This window comes from Dermacentor silvarum, chromosome 3 (genome assembly GCF_013339745.2).
Source record: "Dermacentor silvarum isolate Dsil-2018 chromosome 3, BIME_Dsil_1.4, whole genome shotgun sequence".
NCBI lineage: Eukaryota > Metazoa > Arthropoda > Arachnida > Ixodida > Ixodidae > Dermacentor > Dermacentor silvarum.
This window is the reverse complement of record NC_051156.1, coordinates 220,141,153-220,158,988: the sequence shown is the minus strand read 5'-3', so window position 1 is coordinate 220,158,988 and position 17,836 is coordinate 220,141,153. Positions and strand designations below refer to the sequence as shown.

Here is a 17,836-nt window from a genome sequence, read left to right as displayed (position 1 = left end):
AGGTAAAATATGAGCAGGCAGTACGATAACGCCGAATATTACTGTAGACGATGAGGCTGGCCGCGTCGCAATTTGTTGAAGGGCTCGTTAGCGCAAGTGCTCGTTAGCGCAACAAAACACACACGCAAAAAAAAAAAAGGAAAAGAAACATGAAGATGAAACATAACTGCCAGAATTTCACTTTACATCACTGTTTCCTCGGTCTGTGATCATCTGGAGCTAATCTGATGTTTGATGTTACAAGTGCACTAAGGATGGCGGGAACAGGTAGTGTGGGGGGCAGGTCACGTCACCCACGCATGAGTGAATGAGTTAATTTTTCATTGCACCCTGGATCATTATCCAGGGTGCAATGGTCATGCATCTTGTAATAATCATGTACACTGAAAATAAAACCTATACAATCGCACAAACGTCTTCATGGGCTCGACTCCCATTACACTTCGGATGTCGCGTGTCATCCAACGTAGCCATGCGAGTCTCCTGAACAGGCTTAGACTAGGTGGTGCCTTTACGCGACAATATTTGCATCGCATTCGACGCGCGGGCTGTGATATGTGCAATGTACCTGAAATAATGGAGCACATAAATAACTTGTTGCTCATCCCGAATATGAATGAGAACGGCAGGCGTACACCTCTTCGCTAGCGCCAATTAGCAACAGGCCGTTCAGTGAAAAAGTAACTGGGCCCTTGGCTGGACGTAATATCAACGAAGCGAGCCATAAAGGCTCTCAAAATTTTTTTGTCAGCATTGGCTTAGATTCAAGTTTCTGAGTAGGCCCTTCGGACACGAACGTGCACATAATCGCGCCCTGCTGTCTGTCCTCATCATCGCTCCCCATACCCCTATTTGCTCTTCCCTCAGAGCAGAGAAGCTAAAGGACTATTCTCTGAGGCCGACCTCCATTTCCCCAATAAATTATCCCCCCTCTCGCAACTTAATTGAAGACTAACAAGTGAAACAAGAAGGGACGGGACTATGGTGTGAAGGTGTGAATAAAATATAATAAATAAGAAAAGTTTGACGCGACAGTTAGATAATTCCATCACAAACCGTTTCTGAGACTACCACAATAGCTCAGAACACATTTTTGGCAATTAGCTTAGCAGGCGAGTGTGTAATTATGCCATCCCACATTCACCGATGCTACCACCAAAGAACCGACCTCTAATCGCAACGAGTCATACAGTGCGTGAGTAAGGGGAAGGGAAAAAAAGAGAGGGGGTGACCAATTGACACTTCACGGCGCTATTATAGTGGCTCATGTTCAGGCAAACGCGGTCCAAGTGATCAGCGACGTAATCATCGAATCACCCTCCCACGCGTGCGCCCAAGAGGCAAAATGACGCAGGAGTGACCGGGGGCACGGAGACGGGTCTTTGCCTGAAGCCCGTTTCTGAAGAGGGTGGAGGAGGGGAGAGTCACGGGGTGGCGACTTCGCACCCGCGCCGCGTTCTGCCGGCGGCGACGGATCGGGCGTCCTCGAGGAAACGCATATGCCGACGGGGCTGTTGCTACATCGATCGGAAAGGTCCGTCGGAAGGGGGGGGGGGGGGGGGGGGGGTGCCCTACCGCGGCAGCAACCATCGATCCGTTTCAGCAGCAAAGCCATCCATCGGAGGGAGACTCGCGGCCGGGGCGGCGGAAATGCAATTAGAGAACGCGCGCGGGCGAGGGCCCGCTTTAATTAAACACGCCGGCAACGCGACGACGACCGAAGAGGCGGAGCGCACAGTCGACTTGGCATGGCCTTCTTTTGACACTGCGTGCCTCGCATCCATAACGAGAGAAGGACACGGAGTTCCTCACCTGCTATTCAGACACGACCAGAGCGAGACCCGCTTCCCTCCGAGAGCGTAATGTCCAACGTAACAACCACCGCCGTATGCGGCAAGCATAAGAAAAGGTTGCAAGCGTGGCATCATCATCATAAAAACTTTATTGCATGGCGATATTTTGGGAATGGGCTCAGAATGACATCCCAACTTCAGACACGAATGCCTATAGACTAAGCACATTCTTCTTTTAACTCTGTAATGCCCAGCGTGTCATACACGCTATGTTTAGTTTGATGCCTCAAAATGCTGTGCTAAGCGCGAGAAGCTTAACTTTGCTCATACCTGCGTTTTTCATATGCTAGAGTGAGGTTTTAGCTGTACATAGTTAAACAATTGCATACTATAATAATTAAGCTACAACTCAAATAACATTTTATTGCTTGTTTTTCGTCTGCACACCTGAACTATCCTTGGCCAGGAATAAAGGTGAACAAGCTGTTCCGATTTTCCTTGACGTGGAACTATGGTCATTGCAAGGTCAACGACGACCAGGTTCGTCAGAACAATGATGACGGAACCTACAGATAATCACCAAGATTCCGCCCTTGTAGTAACGCTGACTAATTCACGGTTCCTCCAACCCGACCTGTCCTGCCCCTCGTTTACAGTTTAATCCTGCTCTCCGCGCGTACAGCGGGCCACAATGAGTGCCCGGAAGCCGCGCAACAGAGATCCCAATCTGTAATCTCAATTTTATCCCTACCTGCTCCCGAGATCACGCCGCGGCGCCGCCCCGCCCTTTAGGCGCTTACCCAACCCGACGGCAGCCAAACTGGTCCAGGCGCGAGATCAGCCTCGGTCGTAAGGTCGACCCCCCATGCGGAGGCCGCAATCGCTGTGCCGCCCTTACGAAATCCGATGCGCGCGCTTTTCGTGACCATAACGAAAGGGTGTGAGCGGTACGAGGCATGGTAGACAATTCTCTCGCGGAAGCCACGAGCAGCCTAAGGAAGGTCGTCGTCAATAACAAGAGAACGACTGCCCTGCACACGGCAAATTAAGCCGCATTTGACGCTCCTTGACGTCCCCGAAGGTGGCGAAAGGCGTTGGCGCAGTGTGTTGGCCTGGCCCCGGAAAGCGCATGGTCGTGCAAGTTCAATGAATGACGCACACTGATCTCGGATGCCTGGCCAACGGGGCAGAGAACGAGGCAAGAAATCACCTTGGATACTTTTTTTTTTTTTCGAAAGCATCTCGTCCACCTTTCACTTTCGCGCAAATGACTTCGGTCAAGGAACAAAAAATCTCTCGCTATCATTATCGTCATCCTCACAAAACTGATTGGCCTTTTACTCTCGCGGGTGGGTTCTCTCTCCCTCCCTCTCTTTTTCTCAGCGCCCTGTATGAGAGGTTAAGGATGTGCTCTGGTCATTCCCAATGATCACACGGGCGCTGAACATCAAACGCGCGGGCTTCTTTCTGAAGCAGGGCATCTGTATAAGCTATTTCGCAACTCCTGTCCTCCGTGAAAATTTTCTAGCCAATTCTAGTCGTCAACTCGAACGTCAGCTCGAAGCTGACAAACTGCGGTAGTAAATGTATTTAGATCGGTCAATTATTTTTTTAGTCATTTTTAAATGTAGGCTGTCAAGCACGCTTAACTTCCGTGGCTATGTCTGTCGTAGAAGTACTCGGCAAGTGCTCAGCCTCACTGAAGTTCACTTTTGAGCTCCAGCAGACACATTACATCCAATTTTTAGACCTCCGCATACATTTTAATGAAAGTAATCATATTTGCTGAAGATTCAAGAAGGTCGTTTTACTTTTTGATTCTTTACATTTAGAACTGTTTAAAAGGGTAGTCACTAAATCATGTTTAGGTCGGAATTTTCCAAGTCCTGGTCACACAAGATGGCAGAAAGCTTTGAGCACCAGGTGGTAAGGTTGTAGCTTGTGTTCTCAGCGCCATGCAAGTTGGCGCAGCTGTGTAAACGCGTCACGGAGTCAAGAAAATACTGTACGGTGAAGCACGAGTATCAGTAAGTCCCATGTGCTACTTGTGAGCTGGATTCCGTTAAGCTGCGGTTGTGTTTACCTGGGACCAACGGGTCAGTGCCCCAATTATAGGCTGCGGATCCGTTGTGTATGAAATCAGGATTGAAACTAGCTTTGCACTTGAAAAGTCGCGGCTACTAACCCTCGAAGAATGCGGCGGTTGTCGGCTATGGAAAAGCAAAACTAGAACGGGAGATCTTGGAAGTGGCGGCAAAAGTGGACCCGGTGTGCGCGTTAGCAGGGATTCGGTAGCATTTCGAACAACGCAGCACGTTTCATGGGCAGCTACAGCTAAGCTGGTACATCGTTCACATGTATGGCTGTATGCCTTCCGTACCAGCTGTTGTCGATCGACACATGTTGCTCTATTATCAGGTTACCTAGCGAGACTGTGCATGCGTTGTATGCTTTTTGAAGTTCCGCTTATGTTACGTGAATCCCTCTATATGGCCGCAAAGGCATCACCAGAATTTCCGGTGGCCCTTTCGATAAAATCCGCCCGTCAACGACACGTCTCCAGTGCAGACTCCGAGATTATCTTGTTACTACGAGAAATACTGCATAGCACTGCTCCAAAGGCGTTGGTTAGATAGCGCGTACTGCGCGTACTACGAATGTGCAGTCACAAACATTAAAAAAAAAAACAGCAACATTGCGCACCGTGTCTGAAGAATTCTCTGTCGAAACAAACAAAAATAGGCTTCATGAGTTCATTAGCAGGAGCTCAACGCTTAAGGACTCCTGGTGCCAGGGACCACAAAATCCTGTTACGCCAGCCGAAGAGTCAATAAAGAGAGTAGGAAGATAAGCGTCCCACGAAGTCCCTGCTCCTAAGTAAACGGGCGGGATGGGATGTGAGAGAGAGGGAACGCACAGGAAAAAAAAAATAAGTATATACATCCACTCCAGCGGAACGAGCGTGTGGCGACCGCGTCGATCAATGGGCCGCACTCTCTCTCTCGCCGCTACGGCGTGCGTCGGGCCGCGCGTAAGGTTCGAGACGCGCGCAGGTGGACCTCGGGAACGGCGGCGTCATCATCATCATCCCCGCCCTCACCGCACGCGCAGCGAGACAACGCTCACCGCAACGTCTCCCAGCTGCGTTCGTCACATTCCCTTTACCTCGTGTTTTTTTTTTTTTTTTTTTCGAATCTCCTTTTCCAAACACAACGAGCAATTCAGTCGCGTCGTCACTCGAGAAGTGGAACGGCGGTGGACGAAAGCCGAGAGTGGCGACGAAACCATTTCAGCTGCAGTCTTTTGAGCTCCAGTGAGAGACCGGCGGGATCAACCCCGGCCGCGACCTCTGTCCACGACACGCCGCTGCGCTCGATGGCAAGCGAGCGCTGTCAACTGCCAGGCGACGGCCACGCAACGCGCGGGGGACACAGCCGCCCGTCTTCGCGTTGTGAGTCCGATGTCGGAGGGGAGGCAGAGGAGGGCGCCACAGCTAATCTGATCGAGGGAGGAAAGACAGCGCGGGGAACGGGACTACTCAGTGCGCTTCTTCGGAAGCAGCAGCAGCAGCCGCCGCCTCGGGGAGCTGCTGCTCAGCGCGCCGCCTCTCGATTCCGCGGCATCGGAGCCCAAACACGTGCGACGGCGGCCGGGGTGCTTTCCCTCCGAGCAGGCTCGGCGGCGGCTGCCCGCGCGTGTCACATGCACTCATCGATTGGCCAGCCGCTCAGCGTCCGCGCTCCAGGCTCGGGAGCGCTCTCGCCCATCCATCCACGCGGAGAGGAGGGAGCGGACGGCACAGCGCGGATGCTGCCTCCTCCGCCGCCCTTTTCGTTCACTTCGGAACGCGATTACGGCCGCCCTTCGGAAATCGGAGTGGACGGCAAGATCCGTTAGCGCTGTGGCGCTAGCTAGAAACGCAGTGACGCGTCTTCCCATCTTACATTTGCCGAAAAATATTGTTTTCTTGAATTAACTGTGGTAGGAACGCTTAGGTTCGAGGTTTCCAGTATCTCCGGTTTCGTCAAAATCAATTAACCGATAGCCGGTGTCAGTGCTCTGTCGAAAAAGGGGGTAAAGAGGTGGAAAGGAGGGGGAGGGGGTGACTGAATACCGGTGCCGGATAAAGCGATAGTAAGCATAGCTTCCGAAACATTCACTATTCCTTTTTGCCAAGAACCGCCAATGAATGGAACCGGCTTCTCGCCTCCACAGTCTCCATTTGTGACACCACTAACTTTAATTTTTTTTTTCATTCTTGTTCTGTACTGCAAATATTGCATATTTTCACCACTCATTTCTGTTGTGCCTACTAGGCCTTGAAAGTATGTATAATAAATAAATAAATAAGCAAGCAAGCAAGCTTCGGGAGGAAGACACCCCAAGAACGCCCAGAACCATATTTCTCTCTCTCTCTCTCTGAGCCTCGCTCACAGCACTAGAAACTATACTAGATGCGTGTCCCAATAGCTGCAAGGGGGCCAGAGCGACGTAAACGACACGGAGAGGCGAAAACGAGAGCACTTAAACCGAACCGTTTAGTTCGAGCCAATGACGCGATTTCCGGGCGCCTCAATATCCGGACTTGACGGCGCATGGCCTTCGATCGATAACAAATCGGTCAGGCGTGCGTGCAACATAACGAACATGACCCTTAGTCATGCTACGGCTTTCGTGGGTCAGACTAAGGTCCGCACGGTATTGCTACTCTACTGCAGGCTCGATTTTGCACGTCGAGTCACGACAAGTGTAAGAAAATTAACATGCACTGACACTGCGACGGAAGTACAGTACGTACCGCGTAAAACAAGAATTATCCGGAGCCCACTCACTACGCCAACTTTGAAGGGACGCTAAAGAGAAACAATAATTTCAAGTGATAGAGCATTCTCTGAAAAGTATGTTTTCGTTAATGTCAAGTTCTATTTATTGAATCTTGCGCCGAATACCCAGCGCCGGTACACCAACGTGGCCTTCACGTATTCCAAAAACATTTTTCTTTTTCGTCCTGGGGCCCTTGTGGCATAGTGCAGCTTCTTGAAACTTTGCGCTTCCAGTCTTTGGCGGCTCTTTATGAATGCAATGGTCTATCTTTACCGATAAAAATAACTAGGCTCGAACAGACGTCGTCATAACCTACCACGTTACGGTGAGCTGCGGTGCGGGAATTTCCAAGGCACAGTTCGCCGCCCGTCTTTTATTTTTGCGCCTTTTCTGGCTCACCACTCTTCTCACAGTAGTAGTGGCTTTTTCTTATTCATGTTTAGAAAGGTGATTTACTAATACAGCCAAAATTTTTTTTTCAGCGTCCTTTTAAAGACGTACTGCAACATATTTTCGAAGTCGAAGCTCTATTCAACAATTTTCTCATCAGACTCAGCAAGTACGAAGGGAGGGAAACGCTTACAAGACCTTTTAATAACATACCATAGTTGTCTAACTGCCGGACCTCGCGTCACCAACATCATCGTGACGTCAGTGATTGATCCACGGGGCTTAACGTCCCAAAGCAATACTGGGGTTACCAAGAACGCCGCGTAGTGGAGGGTCCCGGATTAATTTTTACCACCTGAGGTTCTTTAACGTGCACCTAAATCTAAGTACACAAGCTCTGTCTGTCTGTCTGTCTGTCTGTCTGTCTGTCTGCGAGAGTGCGTGCGCGCGCGTTTATTTCCGTCCCTTCGAGGCATGGAATCGGACCCGTGAATTCGTGCTCGGCAGAAGAAATGCCACCGCCACTGAACCACCGCGGCGAATCGGTAAACTACGTAAGACACTCTGGCACTTGCTAGCATTCTTCGTCTAACCGAAATAAAGAGAGAAACGTCGAAAATGTCTTGTCAGCACTGCTTTAACTCTGGACCAATTATTCCTGCAAGAATAAACGTTTTGAGAAAAACATTTAACAAAAACTGTTCTCAGATATGCGTCAGCGATATTTCGTTACGTAGTTTGACGACTCTGTGCCGCAGATAAACGTGACTCTCCCTGATATTTCACATACGTCCACGCGGCGCGTCCCGTTGAGGTTAGGCACGCGTGTGCTGTGCCTTTGGACCCAGCTGCCTAATGCGCATTACCTGCCTTGGGTGGCACAAAAATGGTTTTCGAATAATCTATGGGCATATTTCTAATCTGTGATTGTGAATTGAAGAGCCGAAGAACCAGATGCTGTTCCAAACACGCTGCTTTGTCAGTAGTTCACGAGAAAAACCTTCGCCTCGTTGCCAAACGCTCCAGTGGGAACTTCCTTTTCCCCTGTCGTGCGCCGCCTCATTTACAACGTCGATGTGGAAGCGTACAACAACCGCCTCCTCGTTCAGATGCACGTAATATAAATCTTTCACTTCATAACCAAAAAAATTGACCATAAAGGGTTAAATCAACCAGCACAACCGTCACCGCAAGGTGCTCGTCCCTCCTCAGCACGGCGCACGACCGGCTTGGCAACCAACGACGAGGAAGCTAAGGCCGGTGAAACGCTCGTTTACCGGAATGTAGCCTTGCGCAGACGCAAAACAGGCAACACGTGACGCAGCCACGAAGGACGTCGATGGTTTTCGATAAAAGACGCCAGGTGCACGTTTATCGGTGGTTCACAAGCGTGGCTTCGAGAGCTTCTTAACAGGAGCTACTAAGTGTGTGCACGACCATATTCAATGCACACTCATTTGATTCGTTCACCAACCACATTGGCAGTTACTGCGTAAAGTTTTCCACACAGTAACTTTCGAACTGGGGCATACTATTATATAGCGTTGCTGTCTGCGCATAGATGTGGAAGACTGAGTTTTGTACGCCGTACTTCGTCCTCAAAAAAGAAAGAAAAAAATACAGCTAAGATTACTATTAAGGCGTTACATCACTGACGTTCAGCAAGGTCAAACATCTAGTGCGGTTATCACGCGCTTATTGAAAAGTCGACGGCAGCTGAAGTTGCATCAGGCAGATAGAGACCTCGTTACTTCTCAAATAAAGACCACCGTCGTCAACTGCAAATTTCCCAGCGAGATCAATGTTGCCTAACTTTTATGGCGCTGAGTGACTCGCTTCAACAAAGGTAATGCTATACACGGTTGCGCGCCTACGGACTGCCTCCCCAATGCTCTCCTCCCGAGTCGACAGTGCGCACAGGGCTCTCATGCGAGCCTCGACAGCTGTGTCACACATAACGCCAAGGCGCGCCGCGACAGCCAGGTGTAAGCTTAGCCAGGTGTGGAGCGATCGCGTCACAGTGCGTAGATTCGTTGCGACGCGGCTTCGTGACAGCAAGTACGGCTTACAGTCGCGCGCGCGTGCGGCAACAGGCAGGGAGCGAACGGAAGTCTGCTTAGCTAGAGAAAAAAATATCAAGGGCACCGACAGCGTTAACAAATCCTATGCCAGGGATTACTTCCTTTGCACACAAAGAAAACAGGTCAAATCCCCTTTGAAAACAATTACATGACAGGTCTAATGCAGCAGGACTGGATGGAAAGTTCTTCAAACACCCTAACTTCTTTTATGATAGAAAGCTGCATTTCCAATATACATTTTTTCCCCAACTATAACAATAATTCCACGCTTGACACGGCCATGCACATTAGTAATGTTTACATTGCGCACGTCGCCAATTATTTTGGCGACGTGCTAGACACGATATACACGCAAGTCGTATGCTAGCCGAATACTTCTTTCAGCGCTGTTTCCACAATAAATGGAAAAATGAACCCGGCCAAGGAACTCTGTCTACGTCAGTAGGTCACCGCTACTCCATATTTGACAATGCCCCGTCTGATGAAAGCGCCGTCGGCTGCCACGATTGCGCCCCCATACAGGTATTCCTCGCGCCGATCTCGCTGCCGATGCAATGTCTGACTGATTCCAAGCCCCCGGAATAGCTCTTCGTATCGCGCCCGGCGGTTTCGAAAGAAGGACAATCCCCCCTCACAATTAAGCTTTATCTTCGCCGCGCTGATACGGATAAGAGGGGCACGCCGGGCGTATTCCCGTCCCGCACATTTCGCAGTCTCTCAACGGCTGTCGCGCGTGCCGCTAAGATGACTCTCACACGCGCAAGGGGTCAAGCCGCGCTGCTGTTGACCTACCGGGCGCGACAACAGGGGGCTGCGCAACCACAGCCAATGACGATAAGCGATGGAACACCGACCGACACGGGCTGCCGCGCATCGGCAGCCTGTCGATGGCCAGACCGCGTGGCAGCGCCTACGACACGTGACGTTCCGACCCGCGCCGCTGCGCGCGACTGCTGAACGCGCTGCACCCCGAACACTTTGGTGTCGGAGGGGCCGGCCGTCAGCCACATCTGCTAACGGGTTGTCAGAAACAGTTGACCACAAAAAGTACAAGAGGGAACTCTGGCACTGCATGTGATTGTTCAGCTACCATTATCATCATCAGCCTACATGTCCACTGCAGGACGAAGGCCTCTCCCTGCGATCTGCAATTACCCCTGTCTTGCGCAAGCTGATTCCAACTACCGCCTGCAAATTTCCCAACTTCTTCACCCCATCTAGTTTTCTGCGATCCTCGACGGCGCACTCTTCCCTTCTCTTGGTACCCATTCTGTTACTCTAATGGTCCACCGGTTATCCATCCTGCGCATTACATGGCCGTGTAATGCTACATGGACGTGTAATGCTATTATGGACAGTTTACAAATTCTGCCATATTCATCTCCGTGTCAGCAGCAGTGACTGGCTCAGAGGGCTGCTGTAGCCTGTCCGATCGGCTCAAAATGCCGCCATTGCTAAATTTGACTGAATCCAGGTTAGTCTAATCTCCGTGCTCGTAATCGTAGCTTCAGACGTTCTTGTGGCAGTATCGATTAGACTTTGTTTTTGTAAATTTCCAAGCGTTCATGGTTTACCAAACACTGCAAGGACAATAAGTTTCTGCGAACATGCGTACAAATGGCAAACCTATATACAAAAAAGATGTTATAGCGCTATCTATCGTTGAAAATGATCAATTTGCAAAGTCGTTTGAAGCCGGAAGAACGAAGTTTAAGAAAATCCGTGTGGCTGAACCGCCATGTTTACAGCTTCCGTAGCTCCCTCTACTTTTTCTAGGAACCTGTATGGTCAGAAACTCTCTCACGGTCGGCGTATACGACGTAGCAAGCAGAGGCTCAACAAACAATAAACGGAGCCGATAACGCGGGCAGCGAGAACAGCAGCTGCGCTCGACAAGGAGGGACGCAACACGGCACGAGCGGTCCGTTGCGAAAGGCGTGGAAAGACAGACACGCGGGGACGGAACACAAAAAAAGACAGCGGAGATGACATCTGGAATGCGATGAAGGCGACAGTATACCTATAGCAACTGCCGATCGGGAGCGAAACCGCGTTCATGGTGGAACACAACCGGCGAAAACGAACCGCAGCAGTGAGCGACGTTGGACTAGCCGGTGTTGCACGCTTCTGAAGGGGGGAAACAGTGAGGCAAGAGTTCGCACTGTCAGTCTCCGTTTGACAGCGCTGTTCACTATTCAAAACACGAACCGTACGCATCGCCAGTGCATCGAACTATGCGGGGACGATTTCTGCCAACTGTGACGACGGGTGTCCGCAGGCGTCAATAGAGCTGCTTTTGGCCCTCGAAATGACGCTGCTGATGCCGCGGATGCAGCTACTTAAGACATCCTCACAGTCTAGGCCCAGCCTAAATTTAGGTCTTATTTGTGCTTTCTATCGAGAAATTCCAGTAAGCAAACTTCGGCGGAAAGTGCGAATGAATGCCCGGCCCAAACGGTCCCTTTTCAAAACTGAACTCGCGCACCGAATCCCAATGTCGAGCGCGCAATGCCATGGACCACCCAGTTGGAGCACTCGCACCAGTTCCTACGAGAGATCGTCACGAAGAGCGGCCAGGTTACGCTGCGGCAGAAGGGCGACGAGGCCCAAACAGGGTTTGCGCCACGACGCCCCTGCATTGGAAACAGGCAGGTAGCGCGCGGTGGGACGGAAGGAGGCAAGCGGAGAAAGAACACGGAGGAGGAGAGACGGCAGGGGACGAATCCACCGCGCCGTCGTGGTTCGCGACACGAAAAGCGGGTCACTTCCGCAAAGTCGCGCCCGCTCCAGGCACCGGCAGCACACGCGCGCGGCACACGCCGAAATCACGCCTCGTCGAGCGAGAGGGGTGGAGGAGGACGAAAACCAAACTCCCCCGAACAGCCAAGGGCAACCCAGACCGACGACGCTTCTTTTGCCAGCTAGACCCGTGTCGACCTCCACGGAAATGAAAGTGATAAAGGCGAGAGGGCGCTTTAATGCTCGAAGACGTTGCCTTGATACACGGGACGACGCACAGCCGGCCCTTCGTAGAAATGGGCAAATACGTGGCGAAATACTGCGGTGGCATAGCTCGGGGACAGGTGTAAAGCGCTTTCTAAATTTACAAAATAAGCCTACTCTCCCCCATGGCCCCGCCTAGTTTCGCTGCTCAGCATGAGGTCGCGGGCTCGATTCCCAGCTCGCCTCCCGATTGGGTGCGGAATGCAAGAACGCTCGTGTACAAAAGCGCTCGCTAAAGAGCCTCGAGCGGTCAAAAATTAACCCGAAGCTTCCTACGGTGTTGCCTCAGAGCACGGAGGGTTTGCACCCAGACGTAACGCCCAGTGACTCAATCAGGGCTCGCTTCAATTTTTACGGAAGTGTTAACCACCAATGCAACCACAGCAAGGCAGCTTATAGTGTTTGGCACAGGTCACAGCGCGATCGACCCATTAGCAGTTTCAAAAGCGCGTTCAAATTTATTCGGAACGAGGCCCGACGTCAGGATCACTGTGGGAGCTTACATGTATACACAAGACAACGTGGAGTGATCAGCTGGCGTCCCACACACGTGAACCGCAGCAGAACCAAAGCTACAGCAAAGGATTGTTTCCGAGAATGGGTCAGGGTCACTAACCGGACGTCGTGTCTACGCCGTTCTGACGGTCTAGCTTGATTGCACAGCCGGCCACTTTTTTTTTTTTTTTCCCACTTATCACTAAACATGTTTCTCACAGATGCTTCCTGAGCGTCCTTTTCGATACTTCGTTTGCTTACGTCAGACTCAGACTGCACGAAGAATAGAAAGAAAACGACGAAAAACAGCAACACGGACGTATCCCGGATAACACGCAGCATTTCGCAAGGCGACCGAGAGCCAGAGAGAGGGCTCTTAAGCAGAAACAGCTTTCACTCTGACAACAGCACACGAAACCGGAAATTCGGAGAAAGTGAGCAGACGCACAGATACGAACGACTCAGTGGCGCACCGACGGGGGGGGATTCGGGGGTTGGAACCCCCCCCCCCCCCTGAGGCCGACTTAACCCCCCCTTTTGTTGAACCCCTTTTATTTCCTTACGCATTTGAGTACTGCAACTAATGGCGAATTCCATTGGGAGAAGAGGAGCAGGGCGCCGCGCAGTGCGGAGTCGGGTGACAGCGCAGTGAGAGCAGGCACACTCGACCCGCTACTGGAATACGGCGTGCATTCGGAGAGCAGGTGGGAGGGGGACTTGTGAGGAGAAATGTACCATGTGACTAAAGCAATCGACGTCCCACCATTCTCTGCAGGAGAGCGGCAAAACACGCCTGATCATCTTGTAATCTGTCGGGCTTAACGCTGTCACCGTTTGCGGCGTATACATACTTTTGTGCAGCGCCGACGCATTCCTCAACGTTTCCGCCAGCGAAGATCATCTCAAGTTGAGCTCTAGCAGCTTTCGCTGCTGTCACCGTCGAGCGTCTCAAGCACTTCAGCAAGGCGAAGACGCTTTGCTGCCGCTGTCCCCCGCGCATCCGACGAGAAGCAAGGCGGACTAGAAATGCCAGGATCTGTCGCTAAATCGCTGCGAAGCTCGCTCGTATCACCGACGTCAAAATCAGCGGTGTCAAAACACAAACCACGCTAGGCTGCCGCCATTGCCGCCGCGCGCGCCGGCTGAAGCAAAATAAAAAGAAATGAGGAGGATATCACGGTTTAAGCCACGTGACTTCCTCCGTACTCCGCTTTTCAAGCGAGAGCAGTCCGGACTGCTCCCAGCTGCTCTCGGCGCCGCGAAACTGCTCTTGTTCTACCACTGGATGACGGCGCTCCCACTCCTGTTCGACCACTGAAACACGTCGCCTCTGGAACGAGCACTTTCAGCGTGCTTTTGAGTGCTCCTGTTCTCCCAATGGAATTCGCCATAAGATGTAAGACGCGCAATCATCTGCACACTCGCAAAAAAGCGCATTTTTTAAACAATTTCCCGTGAAGAAATCGAAATTAGTGCTGTTTAGATGGTATTGGCAAACTATCAACCCCCCCCCCCCCCCCCCCCTGGCAGAGATCCTGAGTGCGCTACTGGAACGACTTCAGGGTGCACGTCACAAGAAGGTGCCCGTCCCCTTTCCAAGACCACTTTCGTTGACGATACCGTAATTACTCCACGGCGATAATCGCATTACTGGGACACACGCGGCCCACGTCTATTTTTAAAATCGATGCTTTTCTTTGCGAACATCGCCGGGTTTTCGTGACCTGTCGCCGCATAGGCTAACGAATCACAGCGGAGGAGGCGCGCGTCAACGCCGCTAGGTTCTTTGCATCACCACCAGATGGCTATGGTCTCCGCGCGTTTGCGGCAGCGGCGGCGCCGGCCGTGCGGGGGAAAGAAACAAGAAATAACCAGAAAGCTCGCCTTCGCACATGCGCGGCTGCACGGTAATCAGGAAGTAAACGCTTCTTGCAGTTATGAATAAATTCGAATTACGCTACGTACATATGTTCATACTACCTCCGAAACCACAATGCGTTCAAGGCGTCCGACGTACTCGCTAGTAGTCAGCAACTCCGCTTAACGAAAGGCTCGGTGTAATTTGTGTGCGCGCGCGTGCGTGTACTCCTGTTTCGACTCTTTATGCACTCTCACAAGTTTCGCTGTATATAGATTCCAACTCGTTGGATCTGCTGCATTTTTTTTTATAACTGAGAAGAGCAGCTTCACCACCAACTACTGAACTTCATTGCAGGTCAAGGTGGCAAGCCAACAAAACGACAATTTAGTACGTTATACTGCACCGGGCATGAAAGAAACAGAACGGCTTCAAAAGGAAGATAAACTTAGCCGAGGCGGGCAGATAATTAGGCGTCATGAGGAAACTTGGCGTTGCAATGAGGAAATTTGCAGGCATACGGTGGAGTCAGCTGACGCAAGACAGCGTTAACTGGATATTGCAATTTCGAATCTAAAAGATTTGAAGTTTTCAAAATGTTAATTTATTTTGCAGATGGTTGGAAGAGGCCATACCACAGCTGACGTCAAAAACGCAGAGCCTTTTTTCTTTCCTTCAGGATAAAAAGAAATTAAAAAAAAATAAAAGCCACCAGCTGTCAAGCCGGTATCCACCGTAGTAGCACAGGCGGCATTCATAGCAGCCACGGAAGTTCCCTCGCAAGAAAGTAAACGCGAAAGCCACAGAGCTAGCGCATTGCTGCACAAATACGTACGCCGCCGTCGCACTTCTCTGGAGAGTAGTTAGCGGCTTTCAGACGCTACCGGCCTCCGCGTACCCCGGTTATAACCCGGCTTTCCATGTTGTCCGACAAGTTTCCGTCGCACCCAATGTAGCCTCAGGCCATGGAGGGAAGCGTCAGAACGACGAAAGGAGAGGCACTTGCGGTTCCCACCATAACACCCCCGCCTCCCAGGGGCTAGTTTGACCAGGTTTTGAAAGGAACTCACCGCCACCATCTTTTTGATTGCGGGTTCGTACTCCTGTTTTTTTTTTTTTTTTTTTCTTGGGGGGGGGGGGGGGGGGGGGGGTCACAGCCCCCAGCACACGAAACGAACGAGGGAAGGCGGTACTGCTGTGACATTACTTTTTTTTTCGTTAGCGCAAAAGAAGAAAAAGCAAAACGAAGAGGGGTGGGGGGAACGCCAGCGCAGTGCTCCTGTTTACTTTCTTGAGCGACATTACCATACCTAGCCTTACTGCTGCACAACGCCCGCAAATCTTGCTTCACGTCATGACGTCACGAAAATGCAAATGACACCGTAACCAGCATTTCGAAACCTATCTTGAATTCTAACATCGTACGTGTTTCACAACGTTCCTAAATGTCATTAGTTTACGCTCGTGGAGCGTGTCATAAAGTTTCTACAACTACGAAAACATGTGTGTGTGTGTCGGTAACTCCTTGAAGAAAAAGAAAGGAAAGCGCACGTGCTTGTCTTTCTACAACAGTGTGGCGGCTGCCCGCAGTGAATCATCACACGCGGTGGCACGGATCTGCCGTTAGCTGAACGTTGGAAAGAGGGCGAAGCACGCCGTTCGGAAAGCACTGACACTCGATACGAAGGAAGGAAACACCCCGCTCAAACGCCGAAACACTGCGAGAGCGCGACGGGCCGGCAAGAGCGGAAACGCGCGCTAACAGCGACGCTTCGCTCAGCGCCTGCGGGCGCGGCGTCGATGCTCGGAGTAACAGAATACATAATTTACCAGGGCGTAGGACCACGACCGAACCCGCACAAAATTTGTCACGCACTTAAAAGGCAGCACTTGCGAACAGCCCGAATACAACGAAGCTTAATTAGAATGAGCTTCAGGTTCTAAGATACGTTCCTTTCCTGCGAAATAGAGCTCAAGTTGAATAGTGCACACAGCATTCCCCCGAGATCAAGTAAAAGAGAACTAAGTAACAGGCACAAAATATGTACTTCGAATTGCTTAAGGATAATACACAAACCTTTTTACAATCTAACAGAAAAACGACGTGATATCCTGCTGCACTTGCGCGCCGTGTATGTCGTCGCCTCAGTGTGGTCGAATGTGTCAAAAGTACTCGGGCGCCTCACCCGGCCCCGATGGTCCGCTGGAAAGCGATCGAGATCTCGATAGGTCACCTCCACTGCACGTAGTCGCTTTCCGTCCGCAGCTGTGGTTACGACACGGTGTGTAGCTGAAATTGAGTCAAGACCCGTACCAGTTCAAAGTCAGCTCGAAGGCTGAGACTGGTCGCGTACGGCTGGCCGCGCAAATAAGTGCGGTACGGGTATTTCCGAGATGGAACATGTCGACTACAACAAGAAAACGCAAATACATACAAATTTCTCTGGACTGATGTTCGTCGAAGTCAAACTCAGTGCAGTGGATTAGTATGGCGTTATGACAATGGACGTTATAAATGATGGTTCAAATGGTGTTCGCTCAAGCTGCGTTTCCCATAAAAGCCCGCGCACGGCCAGAAACAGCTGGTCGTTAAAGCCCAGCGCGCTTTAACGCTGGAGCGTAGCGTGCAGCGCTCCAAACTGCACGTCATAGCAGTAGACAGTGCAAATGACCCTGCTCTCGTTAACAATCTTGCCGTATGGCGACTACGGTAAGAAGTGGAAACGAATCAAAGCAAGCGATTGAAGCACTGAAGTTGCGCTAAGAATAGGTGCGGTGGTAATAACGTTTCTAGGGGGGGATAATCCATGTGATGAATAACAATATGTCGATACTGGTCGTGGGCTCGGACATTTCGCATTATTTTTAACGAATTTTAGCTTGACAAAACCACAAGCCAACGAAAAAAAAAAGGGGGGGGGGATCCTAATATTTAATCAATCTATCGCGATTACTGAAAAATAAAAATACATGCGCAGCGTCGTGAAGACTTTCGACCTTTAGCTGTACTGAAAGTCATGAAGGAACAGTTGGCGTTAATCCAGGGGAAAATAAATCAAAACGTGATGACGACGTATTCGGCTCCCGCATTACTCAAGCTGCTATACGCCTTTGCAGCCGCAAAAGGGCACGAGCAGAAAACGAAAGAACTCCCACGGCATAGTGTAGAGGGAACCGCACAGGTGGAACCTTAAGTAATGAAAACGGTTCTGACATTTACGTGCGCTGACATGCAGCCGTTGCGAAATCCATGAAATGTGCCGCGCCCACGCACGAAAGCATCGGAGCTAAAGCGTTGCGCATGGAGCCGCTATGCGACCAAAAATATCCGGTATGTCGCGCGCCAGTGCTCGTGAATAACAGCGCCGTAACCAGTGATCGCTGCAAGTATA

General features: G+C 51.0%; 1 protein-coding gene across 4 annotated transcripts in view; it reads right to left on the bottom strand.

The window, feature by feature from the left end:
• LOC119446706 (mediator of RNA polymerase II transcription subunit 13) overlaps positions 1-17,836 on the bottom strand; it is a 116,163-nt gene that overhangs the window by 82,759 nt on the left and 15,568 nt on the right. The window lies entirely within an intron of this gene.